The sequence below is a fragment of the Bacillus rossius genome, chromosome 10, assembly GCF_032445375.1.
Source record: "Bacillus rossius redtenbacheri isolate Brsri chromosome 10, Brsri_v3, whole genome shotgun sequence".
NCBI classification, from domain to species: Eukaryota; Metazoa; Arthropoda; class Insecta; order Phasmatodea; family Bacillidae; genus Bacillus; species Bacillus rossius.
In genome coordinates this window covers 46,332,639-46,349,840 of record NC_086337.1, presented here as the reverse complement: position 1 = coordinate 46,349,840, position 17,202 = coordinate 46,332,639, and the positions used below count along the sequence as shown (strand labels likewise).

Below are 17,202 nucleotides of genomic sequence, written 5' to 3'. Positions count from 1 at the left end.
TGAAATTGATACATAATGGTGAGAATCTTGCATGTAAAAGTGCTTTACTCTGTATTCAGACAAAGTAAAGGGAGAAATGATTTATTCTTCCTGGGAATGAAACGGACGCCTTGCGATAGGCATAACGGAATTCGAGTTCGCAATGCGCGTAGTCTAAGCACAGGCGCTTAGTAAACATGTCCGGAAACGTTTTAGCAAATCCCCGTACTCGAGTCGAAAAAAATATGGCTACCGTGTTTTGGGACAGAAAGGTTGGTTGATATGAAACATGGTTCAACAATTACAACAAACATTAGAAAATTACAATAGTAAACTGGTTTAATTTACAGGTCGGCGAACTTATATGCAATGGGGTTAAGAAACTAGTGCAGGTTAGGAAAGCTGAATGAAGATTATGTGAGCATATGAAGTAGGTACGTAGTAAACTAAAACTGCCAGTATTTTTTTCTTCTCAAAACCTATTTTTTAATGTCCAAACGGACTTTACTTTAAGAATATCTTTCGTAAATATGTATTTTTTTGGCAAAATCTTCCTAGTCAATGACCATTTGGAGCTGGTATGAACGATAGGTTGTTTAGTTTCGGGTGTGAAAATAGGCTTATGTCTAACCTTCAAACCGATCAACAAAACTGTTACTTTGGCATTTCTCCTGATCATGTTCGCTCGTACGTTTTCGCGCGGGGAATTAAAGAACGTTTCCGTGTTTCCGCCGTGCATTTAGGGTAGCTTCATATGGATGAGACGCACACCCGAACAGTTACGAAGCTCTCCGAAGTTTGGCCGATCGCTCGTGGAAAAAAAACAACACCGTATTGGAATTTTTTAAAAATATTTTACAGTCATAGAGTAGTTTAAATAAAGCTAACCTTACCTAACCAACCTTTTATTTTAGTTACGAGGACCAAACCTCACTTAACCTATTATCCCGGAAGAAAAATGCTATTATTTATTACACTGACCTGACATAACCTAACTTTTTACTTCGGTAAACTTCGGAACTGTTCGGCTTTCGTCCTGTGAGCTGTAGGCTACCCCGTGCTTGATGCAGGCGAACAGCCCAAGGCACCGCGCGTGGTCTATGCGGAAATTACGAGGATTACTGGCTGTTTCATGTACGCTCTCTCGCGGCGGTTAATCCCGCAGGGGCTTAAGAGGCCGTGTCAGTAAATTTTTATTTCCAATATTCTGGTCTAGAAGTTCTCTCTTTTAACAGTGAGATTTAGTGGCTTATTCAACCGAAGTAACTGTAACCGCAGCGCGTGATAAAACTACTATACCGCCAGATTACTCGACGAAAAATGTATCTGGTTCCTCGACAATCTGAGAGGATGACAATCTGACCGGCGGCTCACTAGGAAATTGCGGATGCAGGGATTCAGAATCAAGAAACCTCACATTTACAACTGTAGTATGAGTCGTATCTAAAAATTTTAATACTTTAAATGTATCGGAATACAATTAATCTTCAAACATGTGGTAATTATTCTTTATCTGGATGTAATATTCCGTGAAAAATAATGGTAGTTGACATTAAAAAGTATACGAAATTCATAGTGTAACGTTTTAAAAGGATAATAACATAAATTCTTATGCTTAGATATTGCATATGCATTACACACAATCTAATTACAATCTCACTTAAGTCAGACTACCTAATTTTTTTACAATGCACCATCATACAGTTTAACAGAGGTAGGAGAACCTCTTATCGATGTTGTTTCAAAGAATCTAAATTTACAAATATTACTATTTATCTTATTATGATATGTATCTTTATGAATAAGAATTTACAAAAAAAAATGAATTGATTACATTACACTTTAACATTACAAAAGACTAAAACACTAACAAAACTTAGTTTTATATATTGCTGTAGCATATTAGAAGACGAAATAACTCACTAGACTAACATTAAGAGGGCTGTATCACAAATTTACTTTACAGAGGAGAAAATATCTTTTAAAGATATTTAATTACCTCATTGATTACATAATACTGCCGTTGATGTGATCGTAGATATAAAGTATTGAAAAATTAGATTTCATTATGTTTATGTAAATATTTAGAAAACGTTATTGCTTATAGATGCTCATTATTTAAATAATAAAGAATCTTTTACTTTTATGTACTGGACAAACAAAATACTTATAAGTTAATAAGCTTAGTTGAATAACATCTTCAATTTGTATTGAATTCAATGTACAAATTGAAAATCATGTACAATGAATGCAACTGATTGAATTCAATAAATATTTGATCTTGTGAAACGGCCATAATGGTGATGTAGATAATTATAGATACTCACATGCATTTTGAGAGTCCTTATAAAGCCTATTACAATTCTATAAGTATACATTAAAATGATTTTAAAATAGACATGTGTAATATAATTAAAACTTGTTTAAATAAGATCATAACAAAAAAAAAAATGAAAATCCTTCAACAGTAAGTTATGTTTTATAAGATTTTAACAAAACACACATACCATAAGAGAATATTAATCATGCCACATAATTCAACACAAAATATTCATTCCAATAGGCGCTACGTAAAAATAACTTCTATTTTTATGCTGATAACTTTGCATTGTTTTATATATATCATTATTTCTAACTTTTAATATTCTCCACACATTAACTGAAATTAAGTATTTTCAGAGCCTTAGCAAGTGTTGGTCTGTACCACATACAGTTCGTACGATATCTCTACGTGAAACACATACAGTTCATTATTTGTAATTTTAATTATATTTCCATGAACATAATGAAATTAGTATAGGGCCTAGGTTGTTCACTGTTGAGTACTTCTGAAGTATTTTCATTGTGAGTTAACATACATACCAAATGCCATTCTTCCAGTAAAGTTACAAAGAAGACAACAAGATAATATATGTATAATATATATAATATGTATAATATATAATATATATAATATATATAATATGTATGTAGTACCATATTTTAAACCCCTATTAAATGAATAATAACTCAATCTCTTTTCTGGACTATTAAGTAATAGTTTTTGATTACTGTTATTTGTAACTTAAATAAAATGACAACTAACAAATTAGTAAAATATATAATTACGTGCGATATAGTGACAGTTTTACTTGGACGGCAAACGAATATAATAAAATGTCTATGACAATGTTAACTTTACTCATTATTATGGAAAGAAACAAAATGGGCAGATAAGCATATTCTACGCTGACATTTAAAAATGCTCAATTCAAAATGAACATTTCTTCCCGATGACAAACAAAAAAGTTGTATGGTCGCGAATAATACATTCGTATGGCGTCACATCAGCGGAATATTCCCTTGGCATAAATGTGTGAAGTCTGTGACACAAAAACAAATGAACGAACAGCTTTTTTTTTATCGGATGTGCAATCGGAGACCCTTGGGGTGGTTGAAGAGTGTCAGGTCGGTCGCCAGACCAGATAGTGAAAGCTCAGGGGCTTAGGATAGAAAAGGCCTATCTCCAAATTATTAAGTATAAATGTTGTCATGAAATAGTTAAAGACTTGATTACAACCAGGTTTTTAAACCCATCATGATCATGAAGACACTGATCGGAAGGTAATGTACAATACATTTCAATGGCCTTTTCAGTTTTTGCTAAATAATTATAAATATAAGCAAAATTCCACTGTATCTGGACAAATCAAAATATTGATTATATTTTTTTCATCACAGAAATAATATATGATATGATAACTAAATTTGAAAAAAGCGGTTATGTTAAATGTATTGTATACTTTCAGTAGGCAAAATTTCTGGCCCCTACCTGTTATAGACTTTGAGAAAAACTGCCTTTTAAAATAACATTGATATAGATAGGAGCGCAAATTTGTGACACGGCCTCTTAACGGCCGTATCCAGCTCGGCTTTTCTGCGCGTCCCGCCACATTCGAGGACCGTGGTCTCGAGTTTCGAACAAAAGAAAACTCGAAAACGTGTTCGCGCGGCAATCCGTAATGTCGAGTACACGGGTTCGAACTTCGATACAGGAACATTGTCTTGAAATCAACATTTTTTTTTGTTAAAACTTAAAATTTCAAATAGTAAATAATTTAAGACAATTTCTCAATTTTAAAGTTTGCTTCGAACCACATTACATATATTTTTTATTGAATTACTCTCTTTGAAATTCACGTAACGTCACTAGTACGTAATATTCACGGAAATGAATTGACTTTTTCATTTACATACATTACAGAAGGTAGTTTTTTTGGACATGTTCTATCTAAATTTTCTTGAACGAATTTTTCATCGATGGTATAAAGTTTGTCAATATTTAATGAATGTTTTATGAACACGATATAAATAATTTACAGTTTTGTGTGTAGCCTTTGACATGTATTACTCAATTTTTTTTGTATATGGTTCATAAATCAATAAAAGATTGGTTTCCTCGTAACCCTAAAAATCTAGTAAATACAGTTGTACCGGGAAGAACGTAATATTGACTCGTATAGTAGAAAGATAGTAATTGAACTTGTGTAGCGGGTTGACTACCCAGATGGTCTCAGGAGGCACTGCACTCGAACTGAGCATGATAGAGGTCTCCGGTTCGAAGCTAGAGAAAGTGGGAGCATCAAGCGAACGAAGCTTTGCAGGGCAGATCAGCGCGGAGGTAACAAATAGCTTGTGTGTGTGGAACAAAAACAAGCGTGGACTAGTTTTGTGAGTACAGCTCACGACTTTTCCAGACCAAGGGCAGATCATCAACCGACAAGTGCGAAGGTCCAGAGATCTTAATTCCGCCCACCACGATCTCCCCAATCTCACCCCCTTACTTCCAGATTTTAATATGGCGGTTTCAAACATAAGAGTAGTCCCCCATCTAAATAAGACCCGAAACTGGTATATTATTTGGTATAGCTAATACAAGGTGATATTTAATAATTTTTTTAAACCTTTGTGTTTGAAAAATTTAAAAAAATATATATGTTTTGTTTGGAAATATGTCAATCATATTAATACTTGTAACTTGATATGTCGTACAAAATATACAGGATGACCCATAACCACCGTCAGCCGGGCGACAGTTGATCGGCCAATTAATTTCGGTTGCTTAATTGAGCGATATTTACAAATAACTTGCTTCATCATAGTAATTTTTTTTTAGCATGAATGGTCAAAGTTACTGGGGTAAACATTTTTGCAGCATAAATAACGCAAATAATTATTTCCCCTAAAAATAAAGTAGGTTAGATTTAATTGTGAATATTTATCAATTGTAGAGTATTAATTATTGCGTAGCCAAAAAAAAATTGTGGTCACATTTTCTAATAATTTGGAGCAGAGTGGGAATTTATAACTTTTGAAAAAAAAAATGCCTACAACACTAAAACTTCGACACTATTTTAATCTTGGTTCATAGATTCAGAAATGGAATTAACGGGCATGTGAACTGTCCTCGGCTTGACTTTTGAGTACTGGGACATCTTGTAGATATTTGTGCAGACAGCGTAGATGACTAATTCGTTTTTAAATTATCAAACGATATATTTTCTGGATTTCCTGCGAGTTTAAAAAGAAGATTTTAAAGTATTTAAAAAAAAAGAAATCATGACTTGGGAGTAGCAGAAAAGTGTCGGCTCTGTTTCGCAAAAAAAAAAAAAAAAAAAAAAACATTTTCGAAAAGAATAAACTTAGCCATAACTGCACTGCCGTGACCAGGATTCGAACCTGGGTTATTGCGGCCACAACGCAATGTACTAACCACTATACGATCACGGCTACGGCTGCTGCTTGGCGAAAGAAGGCCTCCAAGCCGGTGACTTAGAGGGGGAACCGTTCCAGTCTCCCGAGCATGGCTGCAACGCTCCAGCAATCTCTAATGAAAATTCTTGGCGAGCGCCGCTCGGCAGTAACGCCGCTGTCTTGAGTCGACATTCGTTAATCCTCCAGGGGAAGTAACCAGGCGAAGGCTGCTTCATTTAGTTGTCTGGACCTCAGCGTAGACGGAGAACTGGCGCAGTCTTTTTTTTTTATGATATCCTTTAAATTAAAACGAGCGAAAATTATTTGTTGTTGCCCAAGGCCTGTTTTCTTTAATAAACTACACTATAAGGCCCGTGCTACAACGGGAGCCTAAGATGTACATCAAGTTCTGTTTCTGCCCGAACACGCCCGAATATTCACCTTCGGCCAGCCTCGGGTTTATTTATATATATATATATTTATATTTCTCTGTTTATTTTAATGTAGCTATACTAACCTAACTAACCGTAACCTAACCAACCACTTTTAATATTTGAATTAATTTGTCCTGCGCAAAAATAAAACAAATCCCGAGGTTGGCCGAAGGTGAAGAGCTGGATGTACATCTTAGGTTTCCCGTGCTACAATGGCACAGAAACGGAGCCGGATCTCCCGAGAACATTTCACTATCGCGTCGGCTGCTTCCCGAAATGCACGGAAAAAATAACAAACGGCAACCAATGAGATTTGCATTTAAAAGGTTACGGAAATTTAATTTAATTAAAAAACGGGGGTTGTCTGTAATGTCGGTTTACGGACAATAATTTTAAGTGATAACGTCATAAGAAAACATTGATGAAAAATAATTGCATACTTTTTAATTTTCAAATATTATTTACGGTTTTTGCAAAACTTAATTTAAATAATTTGTTCAAATATAATCACGAACAATTAGTTAAAAAGCCCGCCTTAACCTGTTTGATATTATAGAAGATTTTCTCGCACGGTGGTTGGCCGGTTCTTGCAACGCTCGGCTCAGGCGGAACGTGACAATTTTTCGTGCCAGCAGCCGGCGTTCATCGATTTATAAGACGTTATCACGTCAAAAAAATAATTATGCTTCAAAATCGTATTACGTGAAGAATTAACATACACAATAAAAATAAACGGACAAAGTAATAATATAACACTAGATATTTTTGTATTTCAAACAATTTTTTTGACTTATTTAAGAACATAAACAAACGTGGCCGAGTACTCGGCTTCTATTGGTCGCACGGAGCAAACGTAAACGGAAGAGCTCAGCATTGCCGAGCTTATTTCAAAAAACCAATCAAAACTCGGTGATGGCAAAGGAGTAACGATAAAAAAAAATTGAGAACGGTCTTCATGTTTACTCACTGGACCAAAGCGAGCAGTGACTCGACTATAACTCACCGAGTTTACACTGGGCTAGTCATTTTTTTTTTTTTAATTTTTATCCCGCACAAGAAGTGGTACGTTCATTGTGGTCACGATGTGTAGCGTCTCGGAATCTGGTGTTAGCGGTTCCGCCTACCCGGGCACACACACGGTGCTTAGAGCTTCAGGAAAAACAACGCGATTTCAAAACCACTCAAGATATCCGAGCGGGGTCTGCTTACGAAAAGCATTTAAGAGTTTGCTGAGGGCCGAAAAGTACTTTTGATTTCGGATTAAGTTTTTAAATTGTATTTTTAGAAGAGTTAAAATGGCTAAAACGCATGTTTTGAGAGTAAATTTTAAGCGTAAAACAACCGGTACAGATTTATCTTCATTTCTCCGCAATATAATGTTACGGTCACCGCTAAAATTTCACAGTTATCCTGTGACGACGAGAAGACTGCGCGCCAGTTCAGAGACTAGCGCTTAGAGGAGACACCGCGCTAGAAGCACCAGCGAGCGTCGCGCTTATCATCCCGCCTCACTAACACACATACACCCCTTAAACGACTTGATGAGTCGTGCATGAAGTCTGCCAGCGATGGCGATTGCAGTGTTAACGGCAAAGTTTGTAAAAAAAAAAAAAAAAAAAATCGCTGGCTCGCCAAAGGAAGGCGGGAACGCAGGCAATGAACTTTTTAAAAAAAATATACTTTTCATTCGGACACAGAAGACAGACTCCACACAGACAGCAGCACAGCAAGTGATCTCGCCCGATGTAATTGGAGCTGAGGAGGACGACAAGGGTGGAGGAACGCCGGGAAGGAAGGCCTAACGTACAGGACATTTGAAATTTAATCAGGAGAAGACACGCCGCACTTCTTCCTCTCACTTAAGTCTCTCGCGGGCAGCCACCCCTCTCCCCTCTCCTGGCCCGACGCTCGCATACATTAGGCCCTCCGTCTTCTAGCATAATTTGCAAGGCATGTTTTTTTTTTTCCAATTCGAGGCGGGTCTTTAGAGAATGAAATACAAATCGACAAAAAACCAACGACATCGGAGAAGTAATTGGGCATTTGAGTTAAGGTGTGCAGGAAGGTATGCCGGTTTTATGCATCGCTAAGGGATAAATAGGCTAAATTATTTTGCTTCTTATTTTTCGTGGAATTGCACATGATTCATAATATAACAATTATTAGTTGTTTATAAAGAGCTTTCTCTAGTAAATCTGTCTTTGTTTAATGGTTTTTATGAATTTGAAGGCAAAAATTTATGTCGGTCCTAGCATGAAACTATGTGGTAAACAGTTTAGGTTAACTGTTCGTATGTAGCTTTCGTCTTAAAAACTCTTTATTTCTAGTACATTATTAATTTTAAAATATAAATTAGGTCTTACCAAAATTAGAAGTTTTAGAAAAATCTAATATTTATTGATTTATGAATGATATGCTAAAAAAATAAGAGTTTTAAGGCGAAGGATATACTGAACGATTAATCCAAAACTGCATATCACATGATTTCGTGATTTAAGTACAGCTGGGACTGACAGAAATATTTGCCTTTAAGTTCATAAAAAATTAAATAACGAATTGTTTAGAAGAAAAGAACCGTTTATAAATACTTAAATAAGGGTGTATTATAATTTTTTTATGATCATGTACAAAAATACGAAAAAATTAAAAGCAAAGTACATTGGGATACGTCCTCCGTAACAAGGACTTCGATAAGACGTCATGTGTAACAAGACAGGAAATTCAGGGAAGGAATCTCTCACGGCCTGTCGCAAGGAACATCGAGTACAGGACGCATTAAACAGGATTACTACCTGGATCCTCAACTATCTTACCTTTGCGTCACTTATCTCGGTATGACGTAGAGAACCAGCCCACAATTTTTTGTTTGAAGTGATCTTCGGAAAATCACGAAAAAAAAAAAAAAAAAAAAAAAAATCGAAATCAGGATGGACCACCAGTATTAGAACCTTGGTCTTCTAGAATGTGAGTGTCGTGTCTTGTCCAAATGTGCCTGTGTATCCTTGCAGTCTGGCCGGTAGATAACTATATGCAGGAAGTAACTAATCATTTCGGACGTGAAGGAAGGTCTTCTTTTTCGGCCACCCATTCCCCCAGAAACAATAATTAAAACGTATCTCGAAGGAAGTGGTGATACAACACGAACACCCCGTAGCAGGATGCCACAAGCTATTGGTGGGGGGGGGGGGGGGAGAGAGAACTCAAGATCACTGGCGGGAAGACAGGAAGAAACAATGCTGAGATAATTACTTAAAGATTTTGAGCATAGCAGGTCAGTGGAGGAAAGAATGTGAAAAAAAATCACCTGAGAAGAAAGAATAAAAGGTAGAACTGTGGAAAACCACAAACAAGATAAAAGGACTTGATGAATGCTTATGTAGAAGAAGGATAGTGGCAAACATCAAATGCGTAAGGATCGATTGGAGTAAGTGGGGAACTTTCAAAAGTTTTACCGAAGAGAGGAAATGTCAGAAGAAGACTGACGATGAAAGAACACTCACAAAAAAAGAGTACGAACGTCTGTTTTAATACTATAGTAGGTCGAGCGACCATCTGTAAATAAACTATGCGACTTCCAAGACGACTTTGTTCTCTGCAATAATCTCTACAAATGGGAGAGAGCATAAGGCCAGTTTATAAACAAATCAAGAACGCAAGAACGCAAGAGGGAAGCAGTTAGTAGACCGAAATCATTTGACCGTAATTCTGGAGAAACGTCAATACACAAAAAGTTAAATAATTATGTTTTCAAATATATGTTAATAAATTACGCGGTCTCTTTCAAACTGAGTTTCCGCCTTCCATATTTAAAGTGAAGAACTCCAACATTTTTTTAAAAGATACAGGCTTTTATGTATATAAAGCTGCGATTGGTTTTTATCACACGGAAAAGTGCTGCTACACAGAGTCAGAAGTGATAACTAGGAATGGTCGATACTGTAAGACGGTCGGTACTGCACGACCTTAACATAACAACGCTTGTCTTAAAAGAAAAGAAATACCTATTTGTTAAGTTTTTTTGTTTTTGTCACAATTTAAAAAACATGGTTAATAGTTTATAAAAAATAAAAAACTAATAAAGGTATAAACAATGTGTGTCTTGTTGATTTCATTATCTGATGATATGTTAACTTTTAATGTGCACGACCAGTCAGCCCCTTTGCTCACAAAATAACTCTTCCACTCTTCCACTGAGCTTCGGTTCTTGGTGGCATATCCTCTGACAATCTCTTGTCAGGAAGAGAGTGCTAGCATACTTTGCATCAAATAATTAAGAATTTCAAGGGTTGTTGATGTCTTGCGACTGACTTGCGTGTTTTACGAACTACATACCATAGTTGGCTTGCGTTATTTGCGTTTTGCGACCTTGCACACTTGCGTTATACTGCAAAGTTCACGAACAAAAGGGGATAAAGAAGACACATAAAAAGAGCTTAACAAAAAAAGGAAGCTCAGACCCTAAGCAATGTTACAGGACTCTTCCAGCAGCGAAAGGATCACCTTCACAAAAACAAATGACAAAAGAACTCGTGATCAGCGAAGCGAAACCTCCACGGTTGATTGTACAAAGTCTACCTCACGAAACTCTCTTAGCTCAACAAGCACTGGTAGCCGTGATCGTATAGTGGTTAGTACATTGCGTTGTGGCCGCAATAACCCAGGTTCGAATCCTGGTCACGGCAGGTGCTGAAACATTTTTGTAAACGCTTGGAATTACTTTTTCTTTAAGTAAACTACGTAGCACAACTAATGCAGCAAAACTGTAAATAAAATTTAGGAACTTTGCAATTACCTATATGGAGATAAGATAATCATTACATAAATAACATTATATAAATAATTGCACAAACAGTTTAAAACGAAATTTTTTTTAAAATGCAATTACACTATTGGTGTATAATATAAACGTTCGCACTGATATGGTTAAATTATACCGGATGATTGAATACCACGTGCAAAAATGATCCTGTTTACATATTCACCTCATTGAAACAGTTGTTTATTATTTTTTGTTATTTTGATATGTAGGTACCAGCTATTCTCATACTTCTAAGTTAAATCACTTTGTACTTTAACAGATAACGAAGGAACTTTCAAGGGTGTTTGTCCCGTTCCAGGTAATTGTTTGATATTTACACTTAACACATAACTAAACATATATTATGTAATTTTTGTGTGATTAGCTTCACAAGTAAATTTTGAATGTTTTTGTAAAGTACTAATAAGGATAAATAAAGATAATAGAGAATTGAAAATTTTATGCTTAAAGGAAATGCTACTGGCTACTTAATGATTAAATTTTAATTTCATTGAGCAACATGTATCCAATCTTACCTAGTCGTTAAAAATTCTCAAAATTTTGAAGGTTATGATTAAAATAAAATAATCGTCTTTAAAACTAAAAAAAAAATATATATATTTTAATGCGTTTAACCATCCTTAACAGCACTGCACAAAAACCATCATAATTTAACTTTGGCAGCTACTCATGCAAATAATATGTTAAAACAGTAAAAAAAAGGACACGTTAAATACGATCAAAAAAGTACAAGACTTTTTCCTAAACTCCTGGAGATACAATACATTTCCGCTAAGAAAAATAAACCATTCGTCTAGTCCGAGGCTGAAATAGATGCTGGTACATATGTAATACTGTAATTAAAAAAATAATTTTTTTAGGAAGAAAAAAACTTTAAAGCCGTTTCGAAAAGCGGCGTTTTCTCCGCTCACAAAATTAGCGGGACGTTAAATGGGTTAAAATATTCGCACACTCAGACGGATCGCTATTTCTTTAACCAACCAATTATAACTATAATAACAATAATTTTTAAAACGGTGGCAGCGCTGGAAGAAACGATCTTGTTCGATTATAATTCATGACCGAAGACGGTAAGATGCAAATGGATCCTCAGAGAGTAGCAAGCACCTATTGTAAATTACGCATCCACCCAAAAAAGACTCATTAAACTGTTATCCACGCAGCTGTGATGGATCCTAGAGAGAAGATTTCTAACACTTAAAAGATTTAGCATGATCCACCTCGTTTGGTTTGATTATCCTCTGTGCCTCAAAATTTTGATCGTATCAATAAAACTATATAAAATAATATCAATTTTTCAAGAAACAATGTTGTATGAATATTTTGTTCTATTTAGTAACTCCTAAGAAATATCACTTATTTAATTAGATTTTTTTATCAATTTCATCCTCTATGAATTTTTTGTATTGTGCTTCATATTTTTGGCTTTTTGTTGGTTACAAATTAATTTTGATTTATAGTTAATTTTACAACACCTATGATAATCACGTATGTAATCGAACATGAAATTTAATCGCGGTGTATGTTGACTGTATGCATAGCAGAAAAATAAAAGTAGCCAATATCGCGATGACCTCACAATCATGTGTAGAAGTGATAGTGGATGGGTTTGTGCAAACAACAGGAATGAGTTAAATTAATCTAAAAGGATAGAATCTGCTCTGGTATTTTTGAGATCACTAAAATCTTGAAGATACCATGATATAAAGTTCATCCATGAATGACTATGAAACGCAACATTGTACCAATGTTATATGATATACAAAATTATTTTTAATCGGTACCGAAAAACTTAGTCTGCACGATTATCAATAAATAATAAGTAGAAATTTTTTTACGACTTACGGTATAAAGGCTGGTATACTCCTTTGAACTTAGGCAGGGACCTTTTTTGTTGCCAATATTGAAGTATTTAATATGAAACACTGGAAATCTGTATAATGTTTAATTCAAATATTTTTACAACTTGAGTCACTGTCATAAAATTATTTCATTGAAATAATTGGAGGTAACAATACGTTATCTAGATAAATGTACGGGAAATAAGGGTGTTAACCGCAATTATATCTCTGAAATCATTCCACTATAGCAGCAAGTTTTGCGATGGTTTCAGAACTTAGTTTAATTAAACTATGTATCATATTAAGTATATAGCCTATATATAAATTTTTACGGACTCGATAAATGCCGTAATTTTGTACAAATTACTTACAGACTGATACAACGAATAAAAAAGTTGGAACATATCGGACGAGTTCAATAATGGGTATAATCAAGCCAAAAGGGTAGAAATGGGGAAGGTTAGAAAAAAAATCACCAGAACCCATTAATGTGAAAAACATTACATTCGTTAGATGTTATTATACCTTTGAAGAGAAGCAGCAAAAACTTTTATTTGAAAGGTTTTTTTCATAACACCAATCAAGAGGTGCAAAAAAAAAAGGCGCTGAAGAACACAAAAACTTATGAAAAAATCGCAAATCCGTTGGTATGGCACAGTATCAAATCCGTTCAAAGTTTCTGTAAGCCTTCTCAAGCTTTTAATTGAAACAATTTTTGATACTACCAACAACACTTAATGCAAGGAAGGTGACCAAATTGAGTTGCAGAAATAAAAACCTTTATTAGTCACTTAGTACACACAAATATCTAGTACTTTTAAAATTGTTGTAAAATCTTCTAAATATCACCCAAATGGACTTTGGCCCTTTTTGTTCCAACGTACAGAAATATGAAGTTGGAAATCCTGTAAGCCGAGCAGAAAGGGATATTTTCGCTTGTCACGTGAGAACATGTGCACGTGACAGGGAGGGGGGGAGAGGGGGAGGGAATCGAATGACGCCAAATGTGGGATGATTCTCCCCACAGAAAAAAATATCGTTACGCTCTTTGAATTGCTTATCGAAAAACAAGTGACGATACTTCACTACACTGTTAAGAATTTTTGTAAATTTAAGGAAAATTCTACATAAATGTACCGCGAAGTTTAACGAAACGTGTTCCTAATGTAAAAAAAATGATATATATCCTTACATTTAAAATATGAACCTTTACGTTTTTTATTGTAACTTTTTACCTAGCCTAATTTAATCCTAGTGTGTTAGGGAAGGGTCCAGGTTAGGTTAGGATGTTGATTCAAAAAAGGTAGCTCAAACCATTATAAATAGACAGACAAACTTGAAAGTCCTCAACATAACAGGAAACTGCCATAGTTCTGGTCTACACTTGTACGAGTATCAACTTTTCATAGTTTGAGAGCGGTATGGCATTTGTTTTTACGAGTTGGAATCCATACCTCTTCAAAATTAATTTTTGGCTTGAAAAAAATAATTTAAAGTTCTATTTTTATTTACCAATAATGAAAATAAAATGAAATTATAATAAAACCATTTACAATTTTTTTATGGATTTATATGGGATATTTTAAAATCAGATATTTTGGTAATTTAGTAGAAAATTATTATTTTTTGAGTTTAAGCGATGCTTTTTTTTTGTTTCCTACGCGTTTTCGGAGGTAGTAGCCATGTAGAATTTTCATGACGTCAAAACTGGTAAACGTGATTGTTAACCAAAACTCTTCTCGAATACCGAAATTCGCAAAGGGGAAAGAAAAAGAGGCATTTATTTCTTGTTTGACCATCTGACCCCTAAGCTTAAAAATAAATGCCATGTTGGACGCTCCAGCTGAAGCGATGACGTCGAACCGCGGAGAGCTGGGTGCGAAGTTGATAGTGTGATCCGTTCGTTCTTGGTTTGGCTTGTGGGAAAAGGTTTGTGTGTGGGAAGGGGAGAGGGACAAAGATTGGGAAGAAGCAGACGCGATAGGAGGGAGGGGCTCAGCGAAGAGCAGACAGATAGACAGGCTGTGCTCGTTACAACGAAACTCCCCTCGCAGACCGGACTGGAAGGAGCGGAGAGGATCGACGACAAAGCCCGACAAATGTAGAGGACACACCTTGTCCGAGCGGAGCAGCGGTAAAAGCTCAAAATCCGACAAGAACGACGCGACAATAAAAAAGAACTAAAAATAAAACAAAGAGAACTTGAGAAACATACGATTTTTTTTGTTCAGTACTACTGGAGGAGGATGAAGGGGTATTTAAAGACTTATCTTCCAACGGTGGGTTGATCCACCGTCTTGTGGATCGTCTTATAAAAACACCTGACGGGTTTCGCGTGTAAAGAAACCAGTAAAAACCTTTATCTGTGATACGAGTGCCTGTACATCTTGTTGATGCTTGGGCGGGACAGAGAGAGCGAGCGAGAGAGAGAGAGAGAGAGAGAGTAATGATAATGATGATGATGATGCCGAGAAAAGTCACAAGAGAGAAGAAATCCGAATCGTATAAAAAAATTCGCTACAAATTGCAGAATTAGTTGTTCACTGCCAAACGCCATACAATCCATTCCGTGTTCAGGTGATGTATCCATTACACATTTTTAGTTCAATAAGTTTGTTAGTCTAATTTCACAAAGTATTACTTATTAGTTTACGTAAAAATCAATTTCTAAAAACTTTTCAAACGAAACGAACGAATCCCTTAAGAGGACCAATAACCTACTGAGTTTAAATTCACTCGTTTTCAAGAAAAATAACACGTCTTAACTTGTAAGCTCATTACGTTTCAAGAGACTGTACTAAAATTTACAGCAGAGCTACCTTAATTTACACGGGCAAAGTCATTTCTTAATCTAGCGAATCGTTTTGTCCCTACGACAAAAACCATTTGGAAATGAAGTTATTCCACAGCAAATTACACGAGAGGGAGGAATACTCCAAAAAGATATTTCAATAAAGCATTTAAATGTGACTTAAAGAAAATAATGAGATTTGCTCAAAGCTTTCTCCTTGCGCATCAGAGATTTATGACTCCCTCGCATTAAAAAGCAACCGGGGCTCCCTTGGAAAATACGAGACGCGGACCTAGAGTTTACGTAATTCCACTTAAAAGGCGAGTATTTTTTTTTGTTGTTGCTGGAAGTTTCAGTATTTCTGGGATCCTTTAAGGAGCTTACAGGCGGGATGCTGGGGGCCCCGGGTCTATGCTCGCTCGAGATGTTCGCCACGGGTGACCGGAGACAAGGAGAGACCTCCTCGCTTCCCCGCCCCCCTCGTCCACTAGCCAGGGACCTCCCCGCGGCACGCCGCGCCTGGCGTTTTCGGACCGTGTTCCGAAAACTCTCCCCTGGAGCGACGTCACAGGGACCGTCTGTCCGGCACCGGAAGTGAATGAAGCGCGGTTAGGCGCGCAAGTCGACGAATCCGCGCGCCCCTCTCGTCCTCCCAGGCAAAAAAAAAAAGTCCGAAAATTCTAAAAACCTATTTTTTATAGGTTACATGTGATCGACACCTTCAGTTATTTTTTTCCGCACACACAGGATTAACGTATTTCACGAAAAAAATATATATATATATATTTTCGAAAGGTTTATAACAAAAGTTTCAATGAACGCATGCACGTAGGTATATACCGTCTGTAACCTACGAAGCAGGGGTAAAAACGTAGGTAGATGCCAAAAATTCTCGTGTTTGTAATATATATATATATAAAAAAATTCTTATTCTAGGAGCAAAATTATTTAAATTTATTTAGCGATAAAAACTAACAGATAGATCATGGAAAATATAATCGAATGTTAAATTATTATTGGACTTTATTTTGTTTTATTATGTGCGCAATAAATACAGGAACGTTATTCAGGGAACGGTTTACCATTTAAGGGCAAGAGGAGTGTTTCCAAGAACTTCTGTAGGCGACTGCTGCCCTGAATATGGCTACTGCAAGGACGACAGAAACTTCGACGTAAACTTGGCCTTCGACGCGGCTAGACCCCAGGATCCAAGAAACTTCTATAGTGCGTGTACTTATGTACGCGCGTTTGAAGATATTCTTATTTGGCGCAATGTAAAACTAACTTTAATTTTGCATGCAAATAATTAATAAAGTAAATAAAGAACTAGAGTGATATTCTAAATACGGATGGTTAAGTATAAATTAAATCTAATTAAAAAATTAAAATAAATACTTAAAATTCAATATCAATATAAACACATGCATAAAATTAATTATTTCATTTAGTAAAATAATCGAGATAAATATCTAATTAATAATGAAAATCAATAAATATGCCGAATGTTTATCCTACTTTATTAATTTTAATATTTATTAAATAATAATGCTATAATTTATAATGGAAATAAATTATACACACGGGAACATAATACCAATTAATAAA

The 17,202-nt window shown here is 35.6% G+C and overlaps 2 non-coding genes across 2 annotated transcripts; one reads left to right on the top strand and one right to left on the bottom strand.

Moving 5' to 3' along the window:
• Window positions 1-5,676: 5,676 nt before the first annotated feature.
• Window positions 5,677-5,748, bottom strand: Trnah-gug (transfer RNA histidin (anticodon GUG)). The gene has a single exon. It is a non-coding gene; the product is annotated as a tRNA-His (tRNA).
• A 5,008-nt stretch (window positions 5,749-10,756) lies between these two features.
• On the top strand, window positions 10,757-10,828 carry Trnah-gug (transfer RNA histidin (anticodon GUG)). The gene has a single exon. It is a non-coding gene; the product is annotated as a tRNA-His (tRNA).
• Window positions 10,829-17,202: the final 6,374 nt, after the last annotated feature.